The sequence below is a fragment of the Saccopteryx bilineata genome, chromosome 1 (assembly GCF_036850765.1).
Source record: "Saccopteryx bilineata isolate mSacBil1 chromosome 1, mSacBil1_pri_phased_curated, whole genome shotgun sequence".
NCBI classification, from domain to species: domain Eukaryota; kingdom Metazoa; phylum Chordata; class Mammalia; order Chiroptera; family Emballonuridae; genus Saccopteryx; species Saccopteryx bilineata.
The window spans coordinates 345,672,583-345,688,781 of NC_089490.1; the positions used below are offsets into that span (position 1 = coordinate 345,672,583).

A 16,199-nucleotide genomic window follows, 5' to 3' on the forward strand; every position below is an offset into this window, starting at 1 on the left:
GCTCCAGCAAGGGGTTACTCGGTCTGCTGAAGGCCTGCGGTCAAGGCACATATGAGAAAGCAATCAATGAACAACTAAGGTGTTGCAACGCGCAATGAAAAACTAATGATTGATGCTTCTCATCTCTCCATTCCTGTCTGTCTGTCTCTGTCTATCCCTCTCTCTGATTCACTCCCTGTCTCTGTAAAAAATAAATAAATAAAATTAAAAAAAAATAGCCAGTGCTCCCTCCAGAGGGAGGTGGGAGCTAAGAACATGATGTTAATGATTTCAGGAAAGGAAAGAAAGGCTTAGAAACTGTGTGGCCCTGGGCAAGTTACCTTGTCCCTCCGAGCCATGGTTTTCTCATTTGTAAAAAGAGTATGAGAGCACAGACCCCCAGCAGGGTTGTGCCGAAGATGAGATGAACTCACCAGTGCTGAGTTCAGTCTCTCTGCTACCTGGGAAAGGGGACACCAAGGTTACTCAGGAGGGACCGTTGAGCTGTGATTTGGAGGCCAGGCAGGACTAGGGCTGGGAAAAGGGAGGGATCTTGATCCTAAAATCTCTGAGCTGGGACTGGGCCCTCTCCTTGCATATGAAGGGGCCCAAGGGAAAGACTGGGTAGGATCTAGCCAAGATCCTCTTTGGGGGCAGCCTCCTGCCCCAGCACTGAGAGGGAGGGGGTGATGAGGGAGGGCTTCCTGGAGGAAGAGTTTGTAGAAACTGAGAGGGGAGGAAGAGCTGAAGCAGGCAGAGCTCCAGGGCTGGGCCCTGTCCTAGGGGCTACTGCTCCCTGTCCCTGAATCCCTGCCTTACAGCCCTGAGAGCCAGTCTTGAGCTCTGGCTAACCCAATCTTAACTCCTGGAGCCCATGACACCCAGGGAGGTTGGAGCCCTGAGGGAGGCAGTACCCCAAGTCCATGCCTCTTTCAGCTTGCTGTGTGCCTGTCTGCATACCTGCACGTTCCTTCATGAGCTCGTGTGCTTGTGCCTGTGTGCTTTTACCTGGGTCTGTCTGGAACGTGTTCTCTGTGTACTTGTGTATGTCTGCCTGTATGCACCTGTGTGTGCACCTGCGCACGTGTGAGGGGCCTCTTGGTTCCTTCCCGGCCCCACTGATCTCCTTGTCATTGACAGGTTAGTTGACTCAGTTCTCCTGTGTTTTAAGCCCTGAGGAGGGGCAGAGCAAAGAGACTACCTTTGCTCTACAGTAGGGGTGAGGGAACTGTGGGGAGATCCAGACCTCACCAGTGGGGCACATTCATCAGAAACACAGCTTCTCAGATTTGGGAAACTCTCTCCTGGACCAAGCTCAGGCTGGGTGCTGCGACCCCGAGTCAGATCAGACGCTGCCCTGCCCTTCTTAAGGGAGGCAGCCTGGGCAGAGGGATGCGCAGCCGGACACTAGCATGGCTGGTGACCCGAGGGCATCTCACAGACGGGAAAGGCACACCTGAGTCCGAGAGGAAGGCTTCCCACAGCAGACCTGAGGGTGTGCGAGAGATGAGGGGAGGGGCGCGGAGCACAGAGCAGGACGTGGTGCCCACTGGGATTTGGGGATTGAAGGAGGGGGAGGTGGGGAGGCTGATTCCCATCTTCCAGGCCTGGAAGACAGGGAGGGAGCTTGAGATGGGGGAAGGGGAAGGAGTGGGTTTTGGGGAATATGACGGGTTCCCATTTGGCCACTGTGGGCATGAGATTCCTGTGTGATGTCCAGTGTCCAGGATGGGGTGACCTGAAGTTCGTTGGGTACATGGGCCTTGAGCTTGGTCTGGGCAGAGACAGATGATATCGCACAAGGAGAGTGTGAAGGGCGGGGACGGGGGGGAACAAGGCTTAGGATAAAGAGCAGCAGTGTGGGGCCTGGGCAGAGAGAGGAGTCAGCTTAGGGGGTGTGGGGTGGGGGACGGCTGGAGAGGGAGTAGGGAAACCGGAGCAACTGGTGTCCTGGAAGCCAGGGAAGGAAGGGGAGGTCCACAGTGTCAGGGAGGATTGAGAACTGCCCGTGAGCTTACTGACGTGGAGGTCATGATTGAACTTCGTGGGAACAGAGCATGGCTGGTTTTGCAGCAGGTGGGAGAGAGGAAGCGGAGACAAGTCTTTGCGAAGTTGAGATGGGAAGGAAGGAAAGAAAGGGAGTGCCAGCGGGAAAGGGGTGGAGGGGACACACCGGGTGAGAGTCAGGCCTGCTTAGTGCTGCCTGGAGGGGAGAGGAGATGCAGGAGGAGGGAGAGGCCGCGTCTACAAACACCGCTCTAGCCTTCTGCATTGAAGGAGGACTCCTGGAGGAGGTGGCTCTTCCTGGAGGAATGATCATGGAAAGTGGGGGCAGAGGAGGTGGCCTAGTGGCCCTCAGCTCTGCCCTGAGCTCTGACAGGCTCCAGGGCATCCGTCCACTCTGGGTGAGGGGAGGATCCGGGGCCCTCACCTGTGGAGAGAGTTTTGACATCCTAGGAGTCAGAAGCTGCACAAACTGAGAGCATCCTCATAAACCAGGGTCCAGGTCAGGGGTGGAAGCCCAGGGCTGGGCGGGGTTGGCCTGCGGTGGTTTGTGTCCCAAGGCTCACTGAAGTGGCTTCATAAATGCTTCAGACAAGAAAGGCCTCGGAAAGTCAGGACACGAATTTGTGTGCTTCCAAAGAGGCCATGCCCCATTCCATCCCTGGACTTGCCTCCCAATTACAGTGAAGTTCTTCCTCTGAGTCTAGCCTATGTCTTTCCTTCTGTGTGTTCCCTTCTGTTGAACTTGTTCAACCCAGCCCTGTGGAGCCAAGCTGATCAGCCAGCTGCTTTGAATGACCGCCAGTGTTTTTACAACTTGTTTTCATGAAGTTGGTTTGATGTCTCCCTGCATTCCCAGGATGTCCGACCTCCCTGATTCACAAGATTGACCAAAACAGGATCTGAGCCAAGAGAGGAATCTGAAGACTTAGTCATCCCTCTTGGATCATCCACTGGTTTTCCTGCTTTTCTTCCAATAAAAGAAGGAAAGAAAGTTAGCTCAGATGGCTAGGAAGGAACAGCGTTCCAGGATGTAAACAGGTTCAGATGGTGTGGACAGGGCTCAGGGCTCAGGCTTTGCACTAGGCTGAGCTCAGCTTAAGTCTTGCCAGACAGGATCTTGGACAACTCTTGTCTTTGAGCCTCATTTTCCTCATCTCTGAAATGGGGGAAAATTTTTGTTTAAGATTTTATGTATTGATTTTTACAGAGAGCAGGGGGTGAGAAGTATCAACTCATAGTTCCTTCACTTTAGTTGTTCATTGCTTGCTTGTTGCTTGTTGTATGTGCCTTGACCAGGCAAGCCCAGGGTTTTGAACCAGCGACCTCGGCATTCCAAGTCGATGCTCTGTCTGCTGCACCACCACAGGCCAGGTGAAATGGGAAAGTTAATTTACAACACCTACCTCATAGGTTGGGTGCTGTCGAAACAGACCCTGCGACCAGAATTTATGTTAAAATAATTCACATCAGAAGTTTTCCAGGAAAGAAAAAAAACTGCTAAGGGAATATGAGAAAGAACCAGAAAGAGGAAAAAGAAGCGAAACCCCTCAAGGGCAACTTGGCTTAGTCCCCAGAGCTCTCTGGACAGGGAGCCAGAGCTGGACAACTTAGACCTCCACCCACCAGGTCACTGGTAAAGGGGTTTCGGGGATCCTGGGCCACAGGCTAGAGATTCCAAGTGCCTGAAGGCAGTCCACTCATGTACCTCCTCAGGTGTTGGCTGTTGGACGGGACCATGCGAGCTAGTGTACCCCAGAATAGTAAAGAGGTCCCAGGAGATGGGGGTGCAGCATGACAGAGGCCTCTCCTGAGGACTAGTGTGTGGATTATACACAATAAAGTATACACGGCGTTGATTATGCAGAACCCAGCACAGAGGGAGCATTGATAAGTGACAGCTCTTCTCACCTATTAGAAAGAGGGACCAGCATGGTGTCCATGGATGGTATGGTCAGTGAGAGGCAGGACTCGGGGAGCTGCCCTGTGTCTCCATTGCTCCTCCAGCCCTGGTGTGAGGCCAGTAGCCGTGGCCACCATCACAGCCACCTGGCCCGTGCAGGGTTAGGTTCGCATTTAATTTGGGTCGATCGTAGAGCAGCAACAGAACCAAGAACTGGTGGGCCATTTTACTTTATTCTAGACTCGTACCGGCCAACGAGTAAAAACAAACACACAGGGCACCAAACCCACTCACATGTTCTCCTGTTCTACAGCCAGGAGAATCTTTGCGGTTTTTTCTGGAGTCCACCTCACCCAGTCCCTCTGCAGGCCTCCATTTTGGCTGCCTCCTCTCCTCCACACCCCTCTCTGCCCGGCTACCACATGGTACTCTCCCCTCGCTACAGCAATGTGGTCTCCCCCAAGTGGCCTCCTAGCTCCTCCTTTTAAAACTTTTCGGTGGGACAACTCCCTCCTCGAGTACACATTAGCACAGGGGTCCCCAAACTTTTTACACAGGGGGCCAGTTCACTGTCCCTCAGACCGTTGGGGGGCCGGACTATAAAAAAAACTATGAACAGCCTGACCTGTGGTGGCGCAGTGGATAAAGTGTCGACCTAGAAACACTGAGGTCACCGGTTCAAAACCCTGGGCTTGCCTGGTCAAGGCACATATGGGAATTAATGCTTCCTGCTCCTCCTTTCTGTCTGTCTGTCTCTCTCTCTCCCCCTCTCCTCTCTAAAATGAATAAATAAAAAATATTTTTTTAAATGTTAAAAAAAAACTATGAACAAATCCCTACGCACACTGTACATATTTTAAAGTAAAAAAAACAAAACGAGAACAAATACAATATTTAAAATAAAGAACAAGTAAATTTAAATCAACAAACTGACCAGTATTTCAATGGGAACTATGCTCCTCTCATTGACCACCAATGAAAGAGGTGCCCCTTCCGGAAGTGCGGCCGGGTCCAGATAAATGGCCTCAGGGGGCCACATGCAGTCCAGGGGCCATAGTTTGGGGACCCCTGCATTCACATAACCAAGCCCCTTCCCAAGCATGAAAGGCAATTAGCTGTATCACATGAGAGCATCATCATGTGAGCAGCAGCCATTTTTAACAATAAGAGTGAGCAAAACCAGAAAATACAGATTTTTACAACATATTTGCCCAACATCTAGCTACTCACGTCTCTCAGCTTCTGGAGGCGGAACCCCACAGAGCTCCCCAGCCCGACAGACTGGGCCCCAGCCCCCAGGTTCTTCCCACATCTTGGCTGTTGGCAATCTCTTCAACCCTGCTGGGGCTGGGCTGGTTCCCTGCCAGAGCCCCTCCAGAGAAGTCTGCCTCTGCGCCACCCCCTCTACATGCACAGCCCAGGGTGGATTGGTGGAGGGCACAGTACAGGGCCAAAGGTAGAGGGTAGGTCAGGGCCATGGAGGCACTGAGCACTGGAGGAAGTTGAGGCCCCTCCCCACCTCAATTGAATTTGGCTTTTCTTCTCAGTCCAGACCACCCACTGAGTCTCCCAGGCTTTCTCCATAGATGCTCAGGGGTCACTGAGGGAGCTTGTGTCGGTCAGTGTGTCCCAGGAATGAGCAGATAGAAGTTGTGTTTCCGGGACTCTGAGGCCAACTCTGAGATGATGTCAGCCTGGGTTGGCCCTGATGGAATCTGACCTAGCCCCTCTCCTGCTTCTCCTCACCCCACGATATTCCCCATAATCTGGCCTCCCCACTCAAGCCTCTGGGAGTTTAGCCCTGCAGAGCATGGCAGGCCTAGGTTCTAGTCCAGACTCCACCTGCTGTTTAGCTTTGACTAAGTCATCTTCCCTCTCTGAGTCTCAGTGCCCCATGTTTCTAACCAAAGTTTAGATGATGTCAGCATAGCATTAATTCCTGTTTGACTCATATCCAGAGGTGAAGTGATTTGCCCGTGATCTCACAGCAGAAGTGTGGAGGTGAAAGGGCCGGGACCTGCTCCCTGCTCCATGGCTGCTTACATGAGTACCTTACCCTTGATCAGCTCTGCTCTGGTCCCGAGCCCACCTGACTCAGAACCTGAACTATCCTCCTGGTGGCCGGTATGGGCAGGACCAGACACCCGAGCAGTCAGTCATTGCTGTTCAGTCATGAGCTTATCTGGCGACCATTTATTAAGCCCCTACTGTGCTCAGATGGGGAGGCTCCCGCTTTCTCCAGGCTTAATGTCTAGTAACAGTAAGGCTGTACCGTATCCTGCAGCCTGGAGAACCTGCAGACCCCAGAGAAAGGGTAGACATATGACGGTGGCCCCAGAACAGGCAGGGAGTGGTGGGACAGGGTGCTGGGTGCAGGGGAAACAAGGTTGCTCACTCCCAGGTATGGGTTGCTGCCTGTGGTGGGTCCCTGCTAGCCTAGGCTGGAAGATGGCTTTGATCCACCAGCAGGCCCTCCCCTGGCTCCTGCCTCCTTTGTTCACACATGCTCTAGATAGCATCTAGGCACCATTAGACCTTAGGCTTCTTCAGTAGAAACTCTGTCTGTTCGCTGGCGCCTCGGGGCCTCTTCTGGCACACATGAGAGCTTAGGAAATGTATGTTGGTGACTGGATTTATGTTGTCTAGACTGGTTTGGAAGGCAGGGTATAAATCTTGGCTCTGCTGCTTGCTTAGCTGGGCCCTTGAGCAAGGGACCCAAACCCCCTTGAGCCTCTGTTTTTGCCATTTTTAGAAAGTGTTGCAATGGGAGATTAAGAGGAGTAAGTGAGAGAGAAGACCTTGTATGAGGCTATGGCCAGCCCTCTATAAATGGTGGATAGTGTTATAGTAGATAGACGCTCTATGTGCCAGGCTGAGTAGGAAACACACGAGAGATAGAGCTAGGCCCTGATCCCATGGTTCAGCACTTTACAGTTTACAAAGCCCTGTCATGTCCTGATCACTGGATTCTCCCAGTCATCCTATGAAGCAGTCTGGACTGGTTGCAGAATCCCCATCTGAGAAATGAAGACTCTGAGCCTAAAGAAGAGGCTGCCCTGCCTTCATGTGGCTGAGCCAGACTGAGAACCCGGGTCTCCTGGCTCTCAGCCTCCTGATCTTTCTTCAACACCCCTGCCCCGCCCAGAACCCAGCCCCTATCCTCTGGAAGATCTTGGTGGAAGGTACTAGGAAGTAAGAGTGGTGAGCAGGGAATGTAGAGATTTGTCAGCCCAGATGTCAGGGTGCAGGGGCTGAGGGCATATACTGAGCTTTAGCCAAAAGGGGGTCACTTTGACCAGTAGCCCAGACTAAGGGGGCAGGAGGAGGGGCTGGGTAGCAGTAGACCAAATAGTGGTGCAGAGGAGGAGAGAAATAGCTGTGGGAACCATAGGTCATTCACTTAGCCCGATGGCCGGGGGCTACCAGCCTGGTGGACCAGAGGCTGCTGGGCGCTCCTACCCGGATCCCTTCACAGATGGTGCTGGAATGTAAGGAACTTTAAGGAGCACTGTGAGAAATGCCAGTCAAGTCATGGTTATTGCCCTTGAGGTCATTTGAGTCACTCTGGAAATAAGAATCCCATCTAAGAATGAGGACATTTCATGTACAGAGCACTTTCTAAAGGCTGACTCTGGGGAAGCCAGGGCTGGCTGGCAGCTTCGCTGATGCTCAGCAAAGTGACATGACCAGCACAGGTGGTCTAGGCGCCATGAAAGTGAGAGCTGGCAGGCAAGGAGTAGACAGGCAGGCCTGGCCCAAAACTTTCAGGGCCCGGGATAAAAATACAAATAGAGACTCCTATATATTTGAAACTGTTAAATAAAATAGTTTACTTTTCCCACATTGACAAATATGTCTTCGTAATATAAATTAAAATATACATTTGAAAGTATGATAAAAATATACATGTAAAGTATGATTTTAAACGACGAACACAACAATATTAGGGAAGACTGAATTTAATTATTATTACATGTCTGGGTGTTTTGAGGTTGGGCTGGTGATGTTCACATGAATAATACTTATAGTTCATACATTATTTATTTCATGAAATATATTTTGTCTTCATTTTAACAAGATCACTATAAGTATATTGTTATAATCAAGATTTTCAGCCTGACCAGGTGGTGGTGCAGTAGTGGTGCAGTGGATAGAGTGTTGGCCTGAGATGCAGAGGACCCAGGCTCAAAACCCCAAGGTTGCAGCCTTGAGTGTGGGCTCACCAGCTTGAGCGCTGGGTCTCTGGCTTGAGCGTGAGATCATAGACATGACCCCATGGTCGCTGCCTTGAGCCTAAAGGTCACTGCCCTGAGCCCAAGGTCGTTGGCTTGAGCAAGGGGTTACTGGTTCCGCTGCAGCCCCCTGGTTAAGGCACATATGAGAAAGCAATCAATGAAGAACTAAGGTGCCGCAATGAAGAATTGATGCTTCTCATCTCTGTCCCTCTCTCTGTCTCTCTTTCTGTCTCTGTCTTTCTCACTAAAAAAAAAAGATTTTCATATCTCTTGAAAATTTTGTATTGATGGTTATAATCTAAAGCAGGGGTCCCCAAACTTTTTACACAGGGGGCCAGTTCACTGTCCCTCAGACCGTTGGAGGGCTGGACTATAAAAAAAAACTATGAACAAATTCCTATGCACACTGCACATATCTTATTTTAAAGTAAAAAAACAAAACGGGAACAAATACAATATTTAAAATAAAGAACAAGTAAATTTAAATCAACAAACTGACCAATATTTCAATGGGAACTATGCTCCTCTCACTGACCACCAATGAAAGAGGTGCCCTTCCAGAAGTGCGGCGGGGGCCGGATAAATGGCCTCAGGGGGCCGCATGTGGCCCGCGGGCCGTAGTTTGGGGACCCCTGATCTAAAGGATCAAAAATAAAATGCAATTGTATTTTTTAAATTTTTATTGATTTGAGAAAGACAAGAAGAGAGAGAGAGAGGGAGGGGAGAGAATGAGAAGCATCAACTTGTAGTTGTTTCACTTTAATTGTTTATTGATCGCTTCTCATCTGCCTTGACTAGAGGGTTCAAGCCAAGCTAGTGACCTCTTGTTCAAGCCAGTGACCCAAGGCTCAAGCCAGCGACCTTGGGCTTCAAGCCAGAGACCTTTGGGCTCAAGCCAGTGACCTTGGAATCATGTTGATGATCCCGTGCTCAAGCCAATGACCTCAGGGTTTCGAACCAGGGACCTCAGTGTCCTGGATCTATGCTCTATCCATTATGTCACCATTGGTCGGACACAATTGTGTAAAAGAGTATAGCATTTAAATATATTTCTTTCAAAAATGTAATTTTGAGTAAACATAAAGAAAGAAAAATTTATATTAAAAATATATATAATTTTTTTTTTGGTGGGGGAGAGAGAGACACAGAAAGGAAGACAGAAAGGGAGAGAGATGAGAAGCATCAACTCATAGTTGTGGTACTTTTAGTTGTTCATTGATTGCTTCTCATACATGTTTTGATGAGGGTGGGAGGCAGAGGGCTCCAGCAAAGCCAGTGACCCCTTGCTTAAGCCAGTGACCTTAGGGTTCAAGCCAGTGACCTTTGGGCTTAAGCTAGTGACTATGGGATCTTTTCAATGACTCCATGCTCAAGCTGGCTACCCGCACTCAAGCTGGTGACCTTGGGGTTTCGAACCTGAGACCTCATTCTCCTAGGTTGACACTCTCTCTATCCATTGTGCCACACCATTGGCTAGCCCAGTGGTAGTCAACCTGGTCCCTACCGCCCACTAGTGGGCGTTCCCGCTTTCATGGTGGGCGGTAGCAGAGCAACCAAAGTATAAATAAAAAGGTAGATTTAACTATAGTAAGTTGTTTTATAAAGATTTATTCTGCCAAACTTAGGGAAAATCCAACATAAAGTATTTGGTAAGTAATTATTATTATATGCTTTAACTTGCTGTAACTCTGCTTTATAAATTTTATAAAGTAAAGTTACTTCCCTACTTTAAATTTTTAATGTTATTTATTTATTTATTTATTTATTTTACAGAGACAGAGAGTCAGAGAGAGGGATAGATAGGAACAGACAGGAACAGAGAGATAAGAAGCATCAATCATTAGTTTTTTGTTGCGCATTGCGACACCTTAGTTGTTCATTGATTGCCTTCTCATATGTGCCTTGACCGTGGGCCTTCAGCAAACCGAGTAACCCCTTGCTTGAGCCAGAGACCTTGGGTCCAAGCTGGCGAGCTTTTGCTCAAACCAGATGAGCTGCGCTCAAGCTGGTGACCTCGGGGTCTCGAACCTGGGTCCTCAGCATCCCAGTCCGACGCTCTATCCACTGCGCCACTGCCTGGTCAGGCACTTCCCTACTTTATAAATCACCATTACTGTGGAACTGGTGGTGGGCGGTTAGAAAGTTTTACTACTAACAGAGATACAAAAGTGGGCGGTGGGTATACAAAGGTTGACTACCCCTGGGCTAGGCTATATTTTCTTTTTTAAAATTTTATTTATTTATTTATTTATTTATTTATTTATTTATTTATTTTTTTATTTATTTTTACAGGAACAGAGAGAGTCAGAGAGAGGGATAGACAGACAGGAACGGAGAGAGATGAGAAGCATCAATCATCAGTTTTTCCTTGCGACACCTTAGTTGTTCATTGATTGCTTTCTCATATGTTATGTGCCTTGACCATGGGTCTTCAGCAAACCGAGTAACCCCTTGCTTGAGCCAGCGACCTTGGGTCCAAGCTGGTGAGCTTTTTTTTTTTTTTTTTTTCTCAAGCCAGTTGAGCCCACGCTCAAGTCGGCGACCTCGGGATCTCAAACCTGGGTCCTCCGCATCCCAGTCTGACGCTCTATCCACTGCGCCACTGCCTGGTCAGGCTAGGCTGTATTTTCAAAAATTATTTTTCTTGAAAATTTGGAAGTTAAAACGATACACATCATAATTAACAAGTATCAGATTTAAAATGGAATTATTTAGAGATTAAATATTCAAATTTTTGAAGATTTTTAAATTTGAAATTGTTGACAGTTCTAGTGTTTAATGTTCATCTAGTTGCCAATGTAAAGAATTACTATTATACTTTATATACATTGATTTGAGGAATACAGATTGTTAAATACAGTAGTCCCTCTTATCCACAGGGGATAAATTCCAAAGCCCCCAGTTAAGGGCTGAAACCACAGGTAGCACCAATCCCCGTACAACTGACCCTGAACAACTTGAGGATTAGGGGCACTGGCCCCTGCACAATTGAAAATCCTTGTATAACTTACGTGGGCCCTCATGTATGCAGATACCCAACTGCAGATTGAAAACACAGTTGACCCTTGAACAACACAGATTTGAACAGTGTGGGTCCACTTAAACTTAGGGCTATTTTATTTATTTATTTATTTATTTATTTATTTAGTGACAGAGACAGAGAGACAGAGAGAGGGACAGATAGGGACAGACAGACTGGAAGGGAGAGAGATGAGAAGCAAGCATCAATTCTTTGTTGCAGCACCTTAGTTTCTCATTGATTGCTTTCTCATATGTGCCTTAAAGAGGGGGTGGTGGCTACAGCAGACAAGTGACCCCTTGCTCAAGCCAGCGACCTTGGGCTCAAGCTGGTGAGCCTTGCTCAAACCAGATGAGCCTGCACTCAAACTGTCAACCTCGGGGTCTCAAACCTGGGTCCTCTGCGTCCCAGTCCGACGCTCTATCCACTGTGCCACTGCCTGATCAGGCCTAAGGGCATTTAAAAAAACACACATATTACTCAAGGGTCAACCATATATACTATGTATTTTTCATATATATATATTATATATATACACCAATAATAAAGTTTAATTTATAAATTAGGCACAGTAAGAGATTAATAACAATAACAAATAATAAAATAGAACAATTGGCCCTGGCCATTTGGCTCAGTGGTAGAGCCTTGGTCCAGTATGTGGATGTCCTAGGTTTGATTTCAGGTCAGGGCACACAGGAGAATTACCCATCTGCTTTTCCATCCCTCCCCCTCTCATTTCTCTCTCTCTCTCTCTCTCTCTCTCTCTCTCTCTCTCTCTCTCTCTCTCTCCCCCTCCTCCTGCAGCCATTACTTGATTGGAGAGAGTTGGCCCCAGGCACTGAGGAAGGCTACATGGCCTCCGACTCTAAGAAGGGGCACTAAGAAGAGCTAGCTCAGTTGCTGAGCAATGGAGCAGTGCCCCAGATGTGCAGAACATTGCCCCCTAGTGGGTTTGCCGGGTGGATTCTGGTCAGGGCTTCTGTGGAAGTCTATCTCTGCCTCCCCTCCTCTCACTGAATTAAAAAAACAACAACAATTATAACAATATGTTGTAATAAAAGTTATGTACATGTGGTCTCTCTCAGCAAACTAGCACAAAGCAGTATAATTTTTTTTCTTATTAAGTTGAGCACTTTCCCCTTTCACTTAAAGGAAGAACGTTATGGCTTCTCTTTGGCATGTCTGGATTTTCAGTGTCATTGCTCTTGCACTTTGAGACCATTGTTAAGTAAAATAAGATTATTTGAACACAAACACTGTGATACTGTAATAGTTAATCGATAACTAGATGACTACTAAGTAACTAAGGGTAGGAAGCGTATACAGTGTGGACAAGGCATGGACAGAGCGGAGATTAATATCTAGGGCCAGAGGAAGTGGGATGGCATGGCATTTCATCACGCTACTACTCAGAATGGAGTGTAATTTAAAACTTGTGAATTGTTTATTTCTGGAATTTTCTATTTAATAATTTTGGACCATGGTTAACCATAGGTAACTCACACCATGGAAGGTGAAACTACAGATGAGAAACTACTTTACCATAAGACGTTCCCTCAGCTGCCATGCACGTTTACTGTGAATAATCTCACTAATTCATGAGTACTTCTAGAACCACAAATTAGAACAGGGAGAAAAGCTTCTCCCACCCCTACTCACAAATAAAAGGATGCTCAGCATTACTTGGAAACTGATAAGGTAAATCCTCACTGCTGGACCAGGTGCTGGCACAGTGGATAGAGAGTCAAACTGAAATGCAGAAGACCCAGGTTCAAAACCCCAAGGTCGCCGGCTTGAGTGCTGGCTCACCAGCTTGAGTGTGGGACCACTGGCTTGAGCATGGGATCATAGACATGGTCACTGGCTTGAGCCCATAGGTTGCTGGCTTGGAGCCCAAAGGTCGCTGGCTTGAAGCCCAAGGTCTCTGGCTTGAGCCTGAGGTCGCTGGCTTGAGCAAGGGGTCACTCGGTCTACTGTAGCTCCTTGGTGAAGGCACATATGAGAAAGCAATCAATGAACAACTAAGGTGCTGCAATGAAGAATGGATGCTTCTCATCTCTCCCTTCCTGTTTGTCCCTATTTATCTCTTTCTCTGTTTTTCTCTCTCTGTCTCTGTAAAAATAAATAAATAAATAATCCTCAATTGTGTTTATAGGTTCTGGGAAACTGCCACTTTCAGTGCAAAAACATATATCAAAGTCAATTTTACTATACGCTAGTTGATATAAACAAGATTTAAATTCCTATGGCATATTTCTGGTCACAAAACATCACTAAACCTATAAATAGGGGCTGAAAAAATTTCTAATATTAAACATTGAAAGAAATGTGAGCTATACATATAAGAAAGGAGAATAAAAACTAGTAAAATAATTTTCAAACCACTTATTTCAGTTTAAGGTCAAGGATGGCCAGAGCCTCTCCCTACAGCTGGAGTTTAAATCTGTATTCACTCATTCATTTTGTTCATATAGGCATTTGTTCATTTATTTAAAACCCATATGCAGTTCCTCCAATTCTTTATTTCACCGTAGCATGCCAGGCCATACTAGTCTGGTAATGCAGCCCTGTGATCCTACAGATGAGGGAATCGAGGCTCAGAGAAGGGCACCTAAAATTACACAGCAGAGAAGCCCCCTTGGCGAGGTTCTGCCATGTGGAGATGGATGCCGTATTTGAGTTTAGGTAAAATCTAAATAGGTGTTGCTATGTCCCAGTCAGCTTCCCTTTGTCAGACTCTGCTACCCAGGCCACCCGCCACAGGGCCTTGGGGAGATCCTAAGGGGGTTTCTGCTTGAAGAGCCACTTCCTGTTTGGGGCTGAGCACTTCCTTCAAGTGACTCACAGGCTCCCACTGGCCCCGTGCTGGGAAACCAAGGTGGGGGGTGGAAGCAGGCCCAGGCTGCGCCACCCTCTGCCTACAGCCCCAGCTGGGTGACCCTGAGACTGAGCAGTGCCACAAGCTGGAGGTAGGAGACGGAGAGAGAAGGAGGACGCTAGACTGTTCTTACCCAGCCTGGCGCAGAGCTCTGAGAGAGCAGGGAACTTGGGCTGCTGGCTGCCATGGGCGTAGGGGCAGCCCCCACATCCAGCCATTCCCACATCTGGTTTCCAGGAGAGCCACTGCCCAGGTGGGGGCTGACAGCAGAGCTGGGATCCCTTTGGGCAAGTTTGTGACGCCCCTCTTCCTTGTAGGACAGTGAGGTGTGATAGAGCACTAGGCCAGGAGTCATGGATTTGGATTTCTGACACCAGCATTTCGTGACCTTGTCAGTTCTCTGCCCCTCTGGGCCTCAGTATCCATGTCTGTTACTGGGGGCAGGGTGGGGCTTGCTGGATGTGACAGCTTGGTATTGCAGGATTTACATTAAGAGAATTGGGTCTGAATTCTGGCTCTGCCACCTTGCTGAGTGTGTCCACCTCTTGAAGGCTCCACTTAAAAATGTGAAATAATAATCACTTTAGTCATTTTACATAATTTAATCTTCACATCAACATTATTGGGTAGGTATTATTATCATTTTATACATAAGGAGAGTGAGGCACAGAGAGGATTAGTAACCTGCCTAAGGCCACACAGTAAGAGCTACAATTCTAACTTGAGTCTTGACCCCAGCACCCATGCTGTTAACAACTATGGTCTTGCTATTTAGATTCTGGTCCCAGGACCTGCATCATTAGCATCACTCAGGAGCGCGACAGAGATGTGGAGTCAGGCTGCATTTGAACAAGATCTCCAGGTGATTTGCTTGCACATGAAAGTTTGAGAAGTCCTGCTCTATTTACATTCCCTCTGTCACTTAGGTCTTAGGATGCTGTGGGAAATGAATGGGTTTTGTAAACTGTCAAGTACAATATATTCAGGGCACTGCGAGAAACCTGGGGGCTGGAGGTGGAGGGAGGCAGAGCTGGGGGTGACCCAGGAATCTGTCTCTCAGTAGCAGGATGTCATTTCCATCAGTCTCTGAACCCAGCTCTGCCCCCTTTCCATCCAAGGCTGAGTCTTAGCTGCGTGTTTCTTGCTGGTATGTGGCTCCAGGGCCCAATCGGGTTGGAGAGAATTCTCATGTTGGCATGGGCTTGTGCTGGGCACCAGGCCTGAGCCATCACTGCCCTGGGGTCTGCAGGGCCCCAGGAAGCCTAGGTTCCAGCCCTGACCCTGCCTGTGACGCTCTGGGTGACCCGGGCAGGCCCTGGCCGTGCCAGCCTGTGCCCCCTACAGGGTGATGTGGCAGCATCCTCTGAAGCTTGCAGCCTGGTCTGGAGCCCCCTGCTCTCTCCTCCTTTCTCCATGGCCTATTGGTACCATCTTTTCTCCCAGTTCCTAGGCAGGATGGCTGCCCAGCGGGCTGTGAGAGCTGGTGATGGGGGAGGTGGTGCATGAGTCAGAAGTAAGCTACATAATTGCGGTGCCCCAGATCCTGCCTCCAGCCCACCAGCCCTCCCTCTGTGGCTGCTTTAGAATAGCTGCTTTGGTGGCTACTTCTGGAGAAGCAGGTTCCTGGGCAGCACGAAAGGGCCTCTGCCTCCTCCCCTACCCCAAGGAGCTGGGCAGAGCCCCAGCTTTCGTCCCAGGGTTGTTGGGCCTTGGATCGTGTTTCAGTGGGTCCTGGGCAGGAGGAAGAATGATTCAGGGAGCAGGTTATACTGGGTTTGGGGTTGGGCTGGTTTGTGGATGGCATGTGTGGAGCGGGATTATGTGTGAGAGGTCTCATGGCCCAAGCCTGGATCGCGTGTGTCTCCTCAGCTCACCCTCCAGCTGGGTGACTTCTTCAGAGCCAGGACTATGTGTGCCCCACCCCTTGGCCCCACACCCAGCGCAAGGCGGGCACAGGGTGAGGGTTCACTAAGGGTCAGTTGGGAGGGGAGAGGGCAGGGTCAACTGAAGAGTGATCTGATTGGGTTTGTCCCCTTGCCCCCACAGCTCTCCCAGTGAAGTGACATCACTACCTCTCTGATAGGACACCCCTGTGAGCCCAGCTCACAGCCACTGGTACCTTCTTCCAGGTAAAGAAAAAAGAAAGGAAGGAGGTGGGGAGAAAGGATCTATAGAGTCAAG

At 48.7% G+C, this 16,199-nt stretch overlaps 1 protein-coding gene across 4 annotated transcripts in view; it reads left to right on the top strand.

Moving 5' to 3' along the window:
• GDPD5 (glycerophosphodiester phosphodiesterase domain containing 5) overlaps nt 1–16,199 on the top strand; it is a 98,557-nt gene that overhangs the window by 27,891 nt on the left and 54,467 nt on the right. The window contains exon 2 of one of the 4 annotated variants that reach the window (XM_066249963.1): nt 16,065–16,147. The exons of the other annotated variants lie outside the window; for them this stretch is intronic. The gene's annotated coding sequence lies outside the window, so the exon portion shown is untranslated. The remainder of the gene's footprint in view (nt 1–16,064; nt 16,148–16,199) is intronic. 4 annotated transcript variants of the gene reach the window in all.